General features: G+C 42.0%; 1 protein-coding gene across 2 annotated transcripts in view; it reads left to right on the top strand.

Moving 5' to 3' along the window:
• The first annotated feature begins 1,862 nt into the window (after window positions 1-1,862).
• TRAF6 (TNF receptor associated factor 6) overlaps window positions 1,863-10,576 on the top strand; it is a 56,206-nt gene continuing 47,492 nt past the window's right edge. The window contains exon 1 of one of the 2 annotated variants that reach the window (XM_044436596.1): window positions 1,863-1,997. The gene's annotated coding sequence lies outside the window, so the exon portion shown is untranslated. Of the gene's footprint in view, window positions 1,998-2,024; window positions 2,449-10,576 lie in introns of those variants that run through there. The other variant, XM_044436597.1, reaches the window with a different exon arrangement.

Below are 10,576 nucleotides of genomic sequence, written 5' to 3'. Positions count from 1 at the left end.
TGACTCAGTCAGTATTCAATGGCCACAAAAAAGACAAATTCTATATCAGGGACTACTAGAGACTACAACTAACATAGAATTTTCCTTAGATGATATTATGATACAACCTTGTGTATGGGTAGCAGTTGTCCTTATGGATCAGTTCCGTAGAGGAAGACACAGCCTTGCACTTATAAGCCCTGAGCAGGGCTGTCAATGACAGGACATTTTGGAGGGCTTTCATTTATAGGGTTGTCATAAATCAGACAACTTATGTAACAATAATAATCAGTTGTCTGAACTCAAAAAGAAAATTGTAGAAGTTGTAAATACAGCAAGAGGTTGGCACACCTACCCTATGAGGAAAACACATCACCTATCCTGACGTGTTTGGGACTTCTTTAAGATAACCCCATGAATGGGAAATCATACAGTTATAGAAAATCGGTGTGTAAAAAAATGCACAGGGTAGCCCCCCTCTACTAGATATTATGGTAACTTAACAAGATAATCAATAGATTTGGGATGCAGAAAGCACCTCACACTATTAACTATCACAAGCAGTGGGGTAAAGCTTAAAGCCCCCCATCCACTGACCCAGGAACCCAATCCAGTTTGTCTCCCCTGTGTTTATAAGGGTTGCTTTCTTCTACTTGTACTATCTCTCTTACAAGCAGGAAGTGCAGAAGAGAATGTGGATGCACAGACCTTGTTCCCTTGCATCCTTCTCCAACCTCTGCTGCCCAGCAGAGGGAGAAAAGAGAAACTATGTAGGATTTTCCCCCCCAATTTCTCCTCACCAGCAATGAGGGCTGATTGGCTGCTTTTCCTGCAGAATAGTCGTGACCGTATTTGGGGTTTGTAAGCCTTCACACAGTAAGATGTAGCGTGACCATAACCTAGTGGCCTTTGGCACATCTTGCAGTACATCCAGTCCCATAGGCTATCTATGCTCTGCTGATCATTCACCCACAAAAGTGAGCAAGTGGCTGGTTGCATATATCTGCAAAGCAAGCCAGTAGGCATCTGACAGAGGAGAGCTAAGAGGCAGAGCCAGTTTCCACCTCCTCCACCTGCTCACTCCCTCTTTCTTCTGTGTGGTATGACATCCTCTTTCTCTCTGTAACTGGGTTTTCAACAACATGCCAAACCACGCTATAGCTAAACACGAACAATTCATGACTAGAATCCATGTTTTGGTGTTAGCTTAACTGTGGGTTGTGACTGACAAACTATGGTTTCTTAGCACAACTGGGTTCAGACAACATAACAATCAGGGTTCAACAACAATCCACCAGTCAGCAATAACCCACACAGGTTATCTGTCCCAGCCTGTAATCGTGTGCTGGCAGGAGCATGGAGGATGGAGACTCTGGGACCTACAGCTTCGCTCACCAACCAGAGCTCAAAACTGAATCAGCGAGAAACTAATCCTGCCTGTTCTTTGGGTGTCACTGCACAGAACAACGGCTGACCGTAAAAGCTGAGTCGCTGCTCCGAGCCTTTGAGCCCTCGGGGCTGGAGGGACAAGGAAGAATAGCGGGGTCGCTGGAGGCCGGGGCTATAACGGCGCCTTGCTGAAGCCCACCAGGTACGGGCAAGAACACAGGACACGAAATCTGTGCCTATTTTGTTCATTTCTGAGCTGCACGGGCCCGATCCACTCCTGGGCTGCAGCATGTGATGGGGAAAGCAGGTGGCTTTGAAGGTACAGATCGGGACCCTCGAGCCTACTCTGGAGTAAAATGCAACCACTGGAAGGGCGGGGGCGAGAGACCGCCGAGACACGCGAACAGCCAGGCCGCGCCTCCCTCGGCCCGGCGGCGGCGCTGTGGCGCGGCTTCGCCCGCCCCTGCGCGGCCCTTCGCTCGCGCCCTCAGCAATGGCGGAAGCGGAAGCCTTGTCTGTGTTGTGCTTCCTTCGCCGCCTCCCCTTTCCTGTCATTTGGCCGTTCTTTTTGGGACATTTTCATGGGCGGTCGATGAGTTGCCTCGGGGAGACGTGACAGCTGGGCTGAGGTAAGCAGCGGCCCTCTCCCCCCCCCCTCAGCGCCGGAGGGGATTCCTCTCCGGCCCTACGGAAGTGGAGCCCTGTGGCCTTCCGCCCGGACACGGAGCCTGGCTCCCTGCCGGGTGCCGCCTTTCGCTCAGGAAGCGGCTAGGCCTCGCGGGCAGCCTGTCCCAAGCCCTCGCCCCCGCCTCGCAGCGCCGGCCCCTTGGCCGCAGAAGCGGCTCCTGCCCCGTGGGCCGACCCAGAAAAGGTGGCTCGCCCGGAGTTGTTCGGGCGACCGTTCCGCTGCCTTCCGACGCTCGGGCCAAGGCAGCAGAGGCGCGTACGAAACGCGTCCACTCCCTAAAGTTGAAGACTGTTTTGAAGACTGGTCTCTTCTGGCTGCTGGATTGGAATTGCGTAAAGAGAAGCTACGCAGTTTTTGACCAGTTGGAAGAAAAACTTGCCTTTTTTTTACTTGTAAGTGTATTGACTTATGTGGCAAAGCAGCTGTTGAAAGAGTTCAGATGGTCTGCTGTTTACACCTGTGATATCTGGAAGCAGTTGTGGAAGCTTTTCCTTTTCAAATAAAAGCCCCACATCTTTTTCTTTAGGAACATGTGTCCAGACCTGATATTTCCCGTTTTGCACCTCTGATCATTTTCCTTCTGTCTGTTTGACACGCATTGATTTCTTAGAATGGGATCCTGGAACCAAAGAGGTTTGGGATTTTTTTCTCCAAAAAAGGAAAAAAGAAGAAGCCTTTCGAGCCTCTTAAGATGCTCTTGTGGGTTCTTCTTTTTGTTCCTGTGAGTTATCTTAGCTGTAGATCCCCTAACATTCCCGCTGGGTGAAACTCTACTGCTATTTATAGTGTTTTATATGTGCATTTATAGTGCATTCAAATGAAGGAAGTAGTGATGCAGAGTAGGCTTCTGCCACTGGCTCAGGACAGCCCTTTCCTTAAATCCTAGATGGTCTGTGGCAGGAGTAGGCTGTGGTTACTCCACAATTCAAGAAAGTAGTCCCCGTTAGTACGTCTAAAATGTGTGTTCCAGGTTTAGCACTGGCACTTTAAATAGGGTATGTTCCGTTTCCAGGTTTCTCTGCTAAGTTTGGGAATTTTTATCCATTCCCAAAAATGTTCTCCTGTTTGTTTTGTTTTAAGCTTCCCGTGGGATTCCTCAGCTCTCTTACCCTAAGCAGTAGACTTAATTTCCTTACTGCTTCTGGAAGCTCACCTTTTTCAATTTGGTTTTTCTCTAGTTTAATGCATTTGGTGGGGTAACTTTTATATGTTGCCCAGGGAAATGTATTACCAATTGAGGAATTGTAGCATTTTTTCTGTTTGTGTCTATAGTTACCAATGCTGTTTAACTTATTCCTGTTTTTATCCTGCTCATCTCTAAGTTTTGATAACTCTAGGAAAGATTCTTTGGTAAACTGAAACAATATTTTAAGATTTTAGCTGCAGTTGATACATGCTGGCTCCTGTTCAGGGACCTGCCTTGTTTCTCAGGAAAGAACATAACATTTTCTCCATATGAAAATGAGCAATTTCATCATCCCTGCTTAATTCAACCTGTTAAAATCATTAGTGGCTTGTCTGGCAGACCACCAGCTTTTGACATGAATGCCTTTTTGAATGTTGTCACAAAGGGCAGTGAGGACTCCACAGTTTAACTGTTTTTATAGACCTTTTTTATAGATTCTGTTGGTAAACTGGCTTACAAGAAGAAATATTGTAGATGTCAGTAAGAATATATATAAAACAAAAAGGCAATATAAAACAAAAAGGCAAAATGGATGGGCAATCTTTTTTGCAGAGAGTAAAAATGGCTTGAATCCAAAATGTTATTTATTTCAATATAGCTGGCAAGGCAACACTGGTAGTTGAGGGGGGTTTCTTTAAGCATGTATAGGACTTTATAGCACTGTGGCCATAAAGATTTTGAGGTCAAAACAAAACAAAAACCTTAGTGCCTTGTTTTCTTTATAGAAAACAGTTGCCATCCACTCATAAATGTCTGTGGACGTGCCCACTGGTAGCATGTGTCCCAAGACCTGCAGCCCAACTGTACATGCAGCTGTTCAGGGCAAAAAGATTGCCCATCCATGACCTAGGCCAGCCTTTGCACAGTGCAGGAGACAGCTACAGTATCCCTGGCAGGTGCCTGCCCAGATTCTGCTTCAATACCTCTGGTAAAGGAAATCCCACTACCATCCAGGCAAACTCTTCCACTGCCACACAGTCCTACCTGTTAACAAGTTTACCCTAACGTTTAGTAAAAATCTACTTTCCTGAAAATTCCAGCCTTTGGTTCTAGTCTTGCACTTGAACAAAACTATTCTGATCCAGTTTCTGGATGATAGTCTTTAAGATAATTGGAGACTGCCATCTTGTCTTTAACCTTCTTTTCTCTAGGCTAAACATGCCCAGCTTTTTCAGTCATTCCTCAATCTGATCTCTTTAATCAAAGCCCTTCACTTCTAGACAGTTGCTCCTACTACATGGGAGTCAAGACCAGAGCAGCATACCAATCTGCTTGATTGACATTAATTTGGATGCTATAATGAAAAGGCAGGCAATTAACATTAAACTTTAAGAGGGCATTTTGAAAATAAAAATTGAGAAACCTGGCTCTTGTATCATTTAAGAGGTGTTGTAAGTGTCTTTCGTGCATGGAGTATACTGAAGAATATACATGCTGACTGACTAGTGTACTAGCATATGAGGAAAAAAAATTACTTGTATTACACAATTCAAAAGCCAGTTCCAGAGGTTTGATAGAATTGATCTTGCTTTGTTAAACAATGCAATTTAATTAGCATTTTAAACTATATTTCTGGTCATTCACATTATCTGGGAAGTCCCCAGTTCAAATTTTACTTCAACTGTGAATGTGCTGCATCACCTTATGCAAGTATCTTCTTTTCTGCTCCACTTGATAACACTGGTGTACCATGCTAAATGATTGCAAAGATTACAGAGCAAATGAATGCATAGCTTGGTGTAGACACACTGTAGAGCAATCCTGTGCCTGTTCACTCAGAAGTAAACTTACTCAGAAGTGAGTTTTAGGTAGCAATTCAATACTCACTTAGGTGTAAGTCCCACTGAATTCAATTGACCTTCTCTCTGAGTAGATATGTATAAAATGGACATATAAAGAGAACATTAACTGCTAAGCTTATTGTACCATTGTGCAGACAAGCCAGTACTCATGATTTCTTTTAAATACATATTTAATCTTATGGTTATTCATGAAACCTGTATAAACTTTTCCTCTTTGATTCAGATGCTGAGTGTGTCACCTTGCACTGAACAGGTTCCTCAGCAGGTTCCTGTTGAACAGGATATGCTTGCATCATGTTAATTAAGGTTTCTTTATGGAAAATTCTTTGCTAGTAGATGTGTGGCTTTAAAAATCTTGGTGAAATGATTGTTTGAACATATATTTAATATTTTATAATTATTAAATGCACATAACTTCCATACAAATCCATTAGAAGGGGCATGGAATCATTTTATAAAGGCAAATGTGAAAATAAATTGAGAATAAAGATACTGGTAGTTTCTCATACATCTCTTTGATTAGCGATACAATCCATGTGTCTGCAAGAGTTAAGCTATGTAGAGATAAAAATATTGCAAGTCTTCTGAATTGAGAACATCTTTATAGTAATGTTAAGTCTTGCAACAAATAATTTGTGGAGTTATCTGATATCTTCCATAACCTTTGCTTGGCAGCAGTTCAGAAAATACCTTTGTATTGTGCAATATAGCATTCTGTAGAGATTGTATTTTTTTAAAAAAAAGTAAGAGAAATGTTAATGACTAGTGTGTGGAAATCCTAAAAGACCAACAATGCTGACTTTTTAGCATGCTATTGAGATATATTTTAGATATACTTACATTTTTGTGATTTTTGGTATATTATTTTGAGAATGTGGGATGCACATGATGAATAATTTTATCTTCATTTATGCACATGAATATATCATGTGCTCTCATAGTATATGAGTTTTTGTTCTATAGGAGGTTCTAATTATAGGGAAACCAGTCTGTATAATAGAAGATTATAGTAATTTAATTTCTTGCCTTCTAAAAAGTAGTCATGGGGCAGTTTTGAAGCTGACAATTGTTACCTTAGTTTGGATCCTCATATGCAGAAGCTTCCTTTATTCTCACACAGCCATATTGCTTTGGCTTTGCTCCTCCCTTTGGGAGAGTAAGGAAAATCCAGAAAACTGCTGTTAACCATAATTTCCTGTTATGTCAAAAGTAGGAAACTATGGTCAATGGCTTCTGAGCAAGTCAGAATATGAAGCCATGCTTTAAATCTGGCTGTCAATCCCTAGCTTATTTAAAAGCCATTTATGTTTGCATAGAATGGGAAGTTGTGGTTAAGTACAGCTTCCTGACTCTGCTCACGCAAAGGGAGGAGTGAAGTGGCAGCAGAGGGACTCTGCAAAAGGATGACATACATTATTAAAGCAGGATTTGAATATACTATAATCTGTAATCTTAACAAGAAAGGGTTGGATAAATTTGGTATAACTGTCAGACTCTTCATGTTTTGTAAATTCCCTTGCAGTCTAGGAAGAGACCTATAATATTGCTTTAAAGTGATTATTTAAGCAGGCAAAACTAGTTGGAAGAGCAGCTTTTTGGAATTAGAAGGTATCAGGTAACTGTAGCAAATATGAGGTGTTTTATCCTTTTGTCATTTTTAAATTTGGTTAACATGGTGGCCATAGGCTACAGTGGCTGGGAAATATTAAATCTTCTTGATTCCTCTTTCATTTGAACTCTCTGGTTTTCTATTGTTTTAATCTCCAGGTGATACATGCACATTTCTTGAAGCAATTCAAGAATGGGGATAGTTTAACTCTGGGTTAGGTTAGCATTTGACCGTTGAAAGGAAAAATGACAATTCAAACAGACCATAATCACAGAAACATATTTAAGACAATAGACAAAAACATAAAATAGCATTCTCCTTCTTTGTTTATCTGAAATAGAAATTGAAGCTTATCCAACTTTTTTCCGGAAAACAAAGATGGGCATTTCCCTAATTGGTAATGGCCTCAATTAGAAATTAAAGCAAGTCAAACTGACTTTCCATTTCCATCTACATTAAGAATCCTGTGGTACTGTCCCATGCACTGAGGACTGCATCAAAAGATGATTTCTCAATACCCTCCAACATTTCATAGTTGAAAAGAGACACTCCCATGAATGAGTTGGTGTGTCTGGATGAGCAGTTTGGCAGTGCAGTAGCATCTTCTGCTTAATGATGTGGCCAGCACAATCTAGACTCAGATGTACCACAAGCAGTAAGTGAGAACTTAACATCTATCCAAGCAGATGGCTTCAAATGACAGGTATTAAAGAAGGATGATGGTACATACACAATTTATACATACACACTGCATTGCATTTATACCATTCATAGAACATAGATTCCATTTTACAGCTTAGGAGCACAGACTCGGAGATACATGGCTAATGCAAAGTCAACAAATTCATGGTTGAAGTTACTGAGAAGAAATGCATGACATTAGAGTCCCTCTGAATGTTTGTAGGACATGCTGAACAATTGTCTCATCTTCTCTAAAAACATGATTAAAACTAAAACAAGGAGGTTGCAAAGTGATCACATTTTTTCCATACAGATTAAAATTCAAGAACTTCTCCTTATCCTTAATAGTTAAGTACTAATTCCATCATCATTGCCAAGAAACTATGACCAAAGAATGTATGATTCTGTTCCCTTCTACACAGCAATTTAAGCTTCCTTTTTCTTCCCCCATCCAGTAACTTCATAAAACCAGGTTCTTTTTTGCAACAACTCACCTTTCCCTGCCCAGCTGCCCTGTTATAAGCTTGCCTAATCTTCCCCCTCCTGTCCTGTTCCCTCATTTAATTTCTGCTAGGGCAGCCCAGGAGTCTTATTCTCAGTAACAAGACAGAGTCCATGAATATAAAACAAGAGCAGCAGTCCTCTGAACATATCCTTAAAATCATGACAAAGCACAAAGGAATGGCCTACAAACATTTACTGTCAACTAGCTGCCGTGGGTTTGTTTGTTTATTTTTCTATTTAAAACATTTATATGCCATCCTTCACTGTCGCATCTCAGGACGGCTTATAGGTTCCCTGCAAGGGAGAAAAAGGCAGGATATAAAAGTAATATGATGATATCCCTCTTACCTAAAGCCACAAAATACCCTTTCTTTTTCAGTTAAAGAAGACACTTCTCATTTTCTAAAGTTCCCTTGAAGGGTTGGCAATACATTACAGGAGGTGATTACCATAAACCAGTAAGCATTTCCCCATCAAAACTCCTCTCTTTCTTCAGCTCTCCTTCAAGCTTTGGAAGCAAACAGCTCAGTGAGCCAGTAAGGGAACACTTTAATTTTCATTAATAATGAAGACTTTAGGTGGGTGGAGAAACAAAAGAGTTGAAAAATATGTTGTGTATATGATGGATGTCTCCTGCAGACAGAATAACACCCATGGGGCATTGAATTCTCCTTCAATTCAACAACTCCCTGTGCCCCCATTTGTTTTGGATGGTAAAGGGACCTTTTTAGGCAAATATGCCAAAGGTCATGGAGTAGTTGGGATGAGAGAGAGGAAATGTTCATTACATGACTAGGCATCCTTTGTGTAATACTCAATTTAAGTTACTGGGTCTGTTTCTTTGATTGCTTCAGTCCATGTAATTTATCATAGTCAACAATTACCATTTTGCTTTCACCATAATTTTTAGGGTCTCAAAGATGTGCAGGCCTATATATCCCCCAAATTACTAGGGGATATATAATTCATAAGGTGTCTGTCTGGACCTTCAGCTGGCATCAGATGAACAGTGCAAAAAACCCCAGGGGGAAAAAGTTTTTTAAAAAGTGTTATATATTTGTGGGTCTTCTATAAGCTCTGTCCTCTTTGTGGGTCTTCTATAAGCTTGGACTTCTCAAATGCCATCAACCATCATCTATCAATTTATATAGAACTGTAAAATTCTCCCCTCAATATATTCTTAACACTTGGAATAAGATATGCCAGCTTTCAAATCCCCAAACAAGAGCATAGGATAAACATATTTAATTAACAACCTGCCTCTACTGCTCTTTTTCTTGGTAGAATGGTGAGGGTACAAATCCAACATCTAGAACCAACCTAATAAACAGTAATACTAATGATTCTAAAAACCTAAAACCACATCTCTCCATCCAGTAACTCCTTCCCCCTCTATTCAATCTCTGATTCAGTCTCACTAAGCAAAGCTACTATCTTGTACCCATTTACTTGGGAGTAAGTCCCATTGAACTCAGCAGAACATACTTCTGAGGAAATGCATAGGATTGCACTGTTAATATGGTCTAGTCCCCATCTCACTGTCTCTCCATCCTGATTCAATTCACTCTCCCTGATCTACCTGTTCTTGCCCTCTTTCTAGTAACATTCTTCAACTTCAGCCATTCACCAATCCATCCTGACCTTGACTTTGCTGTTACAGAAGGAAGAGAAATTTCAGAAGGATGTGTGGTTTGGAATTGAGCTGTCCATAAGAATGATTAAAAGCTTGGATCTGCATTTTGTTCACACAGTGACCATCAAGCTGCTCACAGGAGAAACACAAACAGGAGTGCAACATCACCCTGCTGCCCAAGTTCCCCTCCTACTGGTATGCATAGGTATGCTGCCCCTGCTACTGCAGGGAGCATACAGCCATCAGGATTAGTAGCTACTGTCAGGCTTATTCCTTCATTTCAGACCCCCTTCAAAGTCTTCTGAAGTGGTGGTCATCTCTACATCTTGTCGAAGTGAATTCCATACTATAATTATGAGCTATGAAAAGTATTCCTTTTTGAATGGTGCAACACTCCCTCTTAGGGATAAGGTCCGCAGCTTAGGAGTTCTCCTCGACCCGGAGCTTTCTTTGGAAGCTCAGGTGACAGCGGTGGCGAGGAGCGCCTTCCTTCAGCTTCGGCTGATTAATCAGCTGCACCCCTACCTGGAGTACGACTGCCTGGCGACGGCGACACACGCGCTGGTGACTTCCCGCCTAGACTTCTGTAACGCGCTTTATGTGGGGCTTCCCCTGAAGACGGTCCGAACACTTCAATTGGTGCAAAATAGAGCTGCCAGGTTGCTGACGGGGACGGGGCGTTATGCTCACATGACTCCAGTCCTCCGTCAGCTTCACTGGCTTCCCATTGAAGCCCGGGCCCAATTCAAGGTGTTGATTATGACCTATAAAGCCCTAAACGGCTTGGGTCCTGGCTACCTGAACGAGCGCTTACGTCCGTATATGCCCGACCGCCCTTTGAAATCTGCGGGAGAGTCCCTTCTCCGGGAACCCTCCATGAAAGAAATTAGGAGAGTAACTACTCGGAGGAGGGCTTTCTCTGCGGTGGCACCCAACCTATGGAATTCACTCCCCAAAGAGGTCCGCCTGGCACCGTCGTTACTGGTTTTTCGGCGCCAGGTAAAGACCTTTTTATTTAAACATCATTTTAATTGTTAAAACATATGATCTGGCCAGGGCAACTTCTTCTTCCTTCTCTTTCTCCTCCTATATTTTTATTTACTTA

This window comes from Varanus komodoensis, unplaced genomic scaffold, assembly GCF_004798865.1.
Source record: "Varanus komodoensis strain SLA01 unplaced genomic scaffold, ASM479886v1 scaffold3, whole genome shotgun sequence".
In the NCBI taxonomy this organism is placed as follows: Eukaryota; Metazoa; Chordata; class Lepidosauria; order Squamata; family Varanidae; genus Varanus; species Varanus komodoensis.
This window is presented reverse-complemented; position numbering and strand designations above follow the sequence as displayed.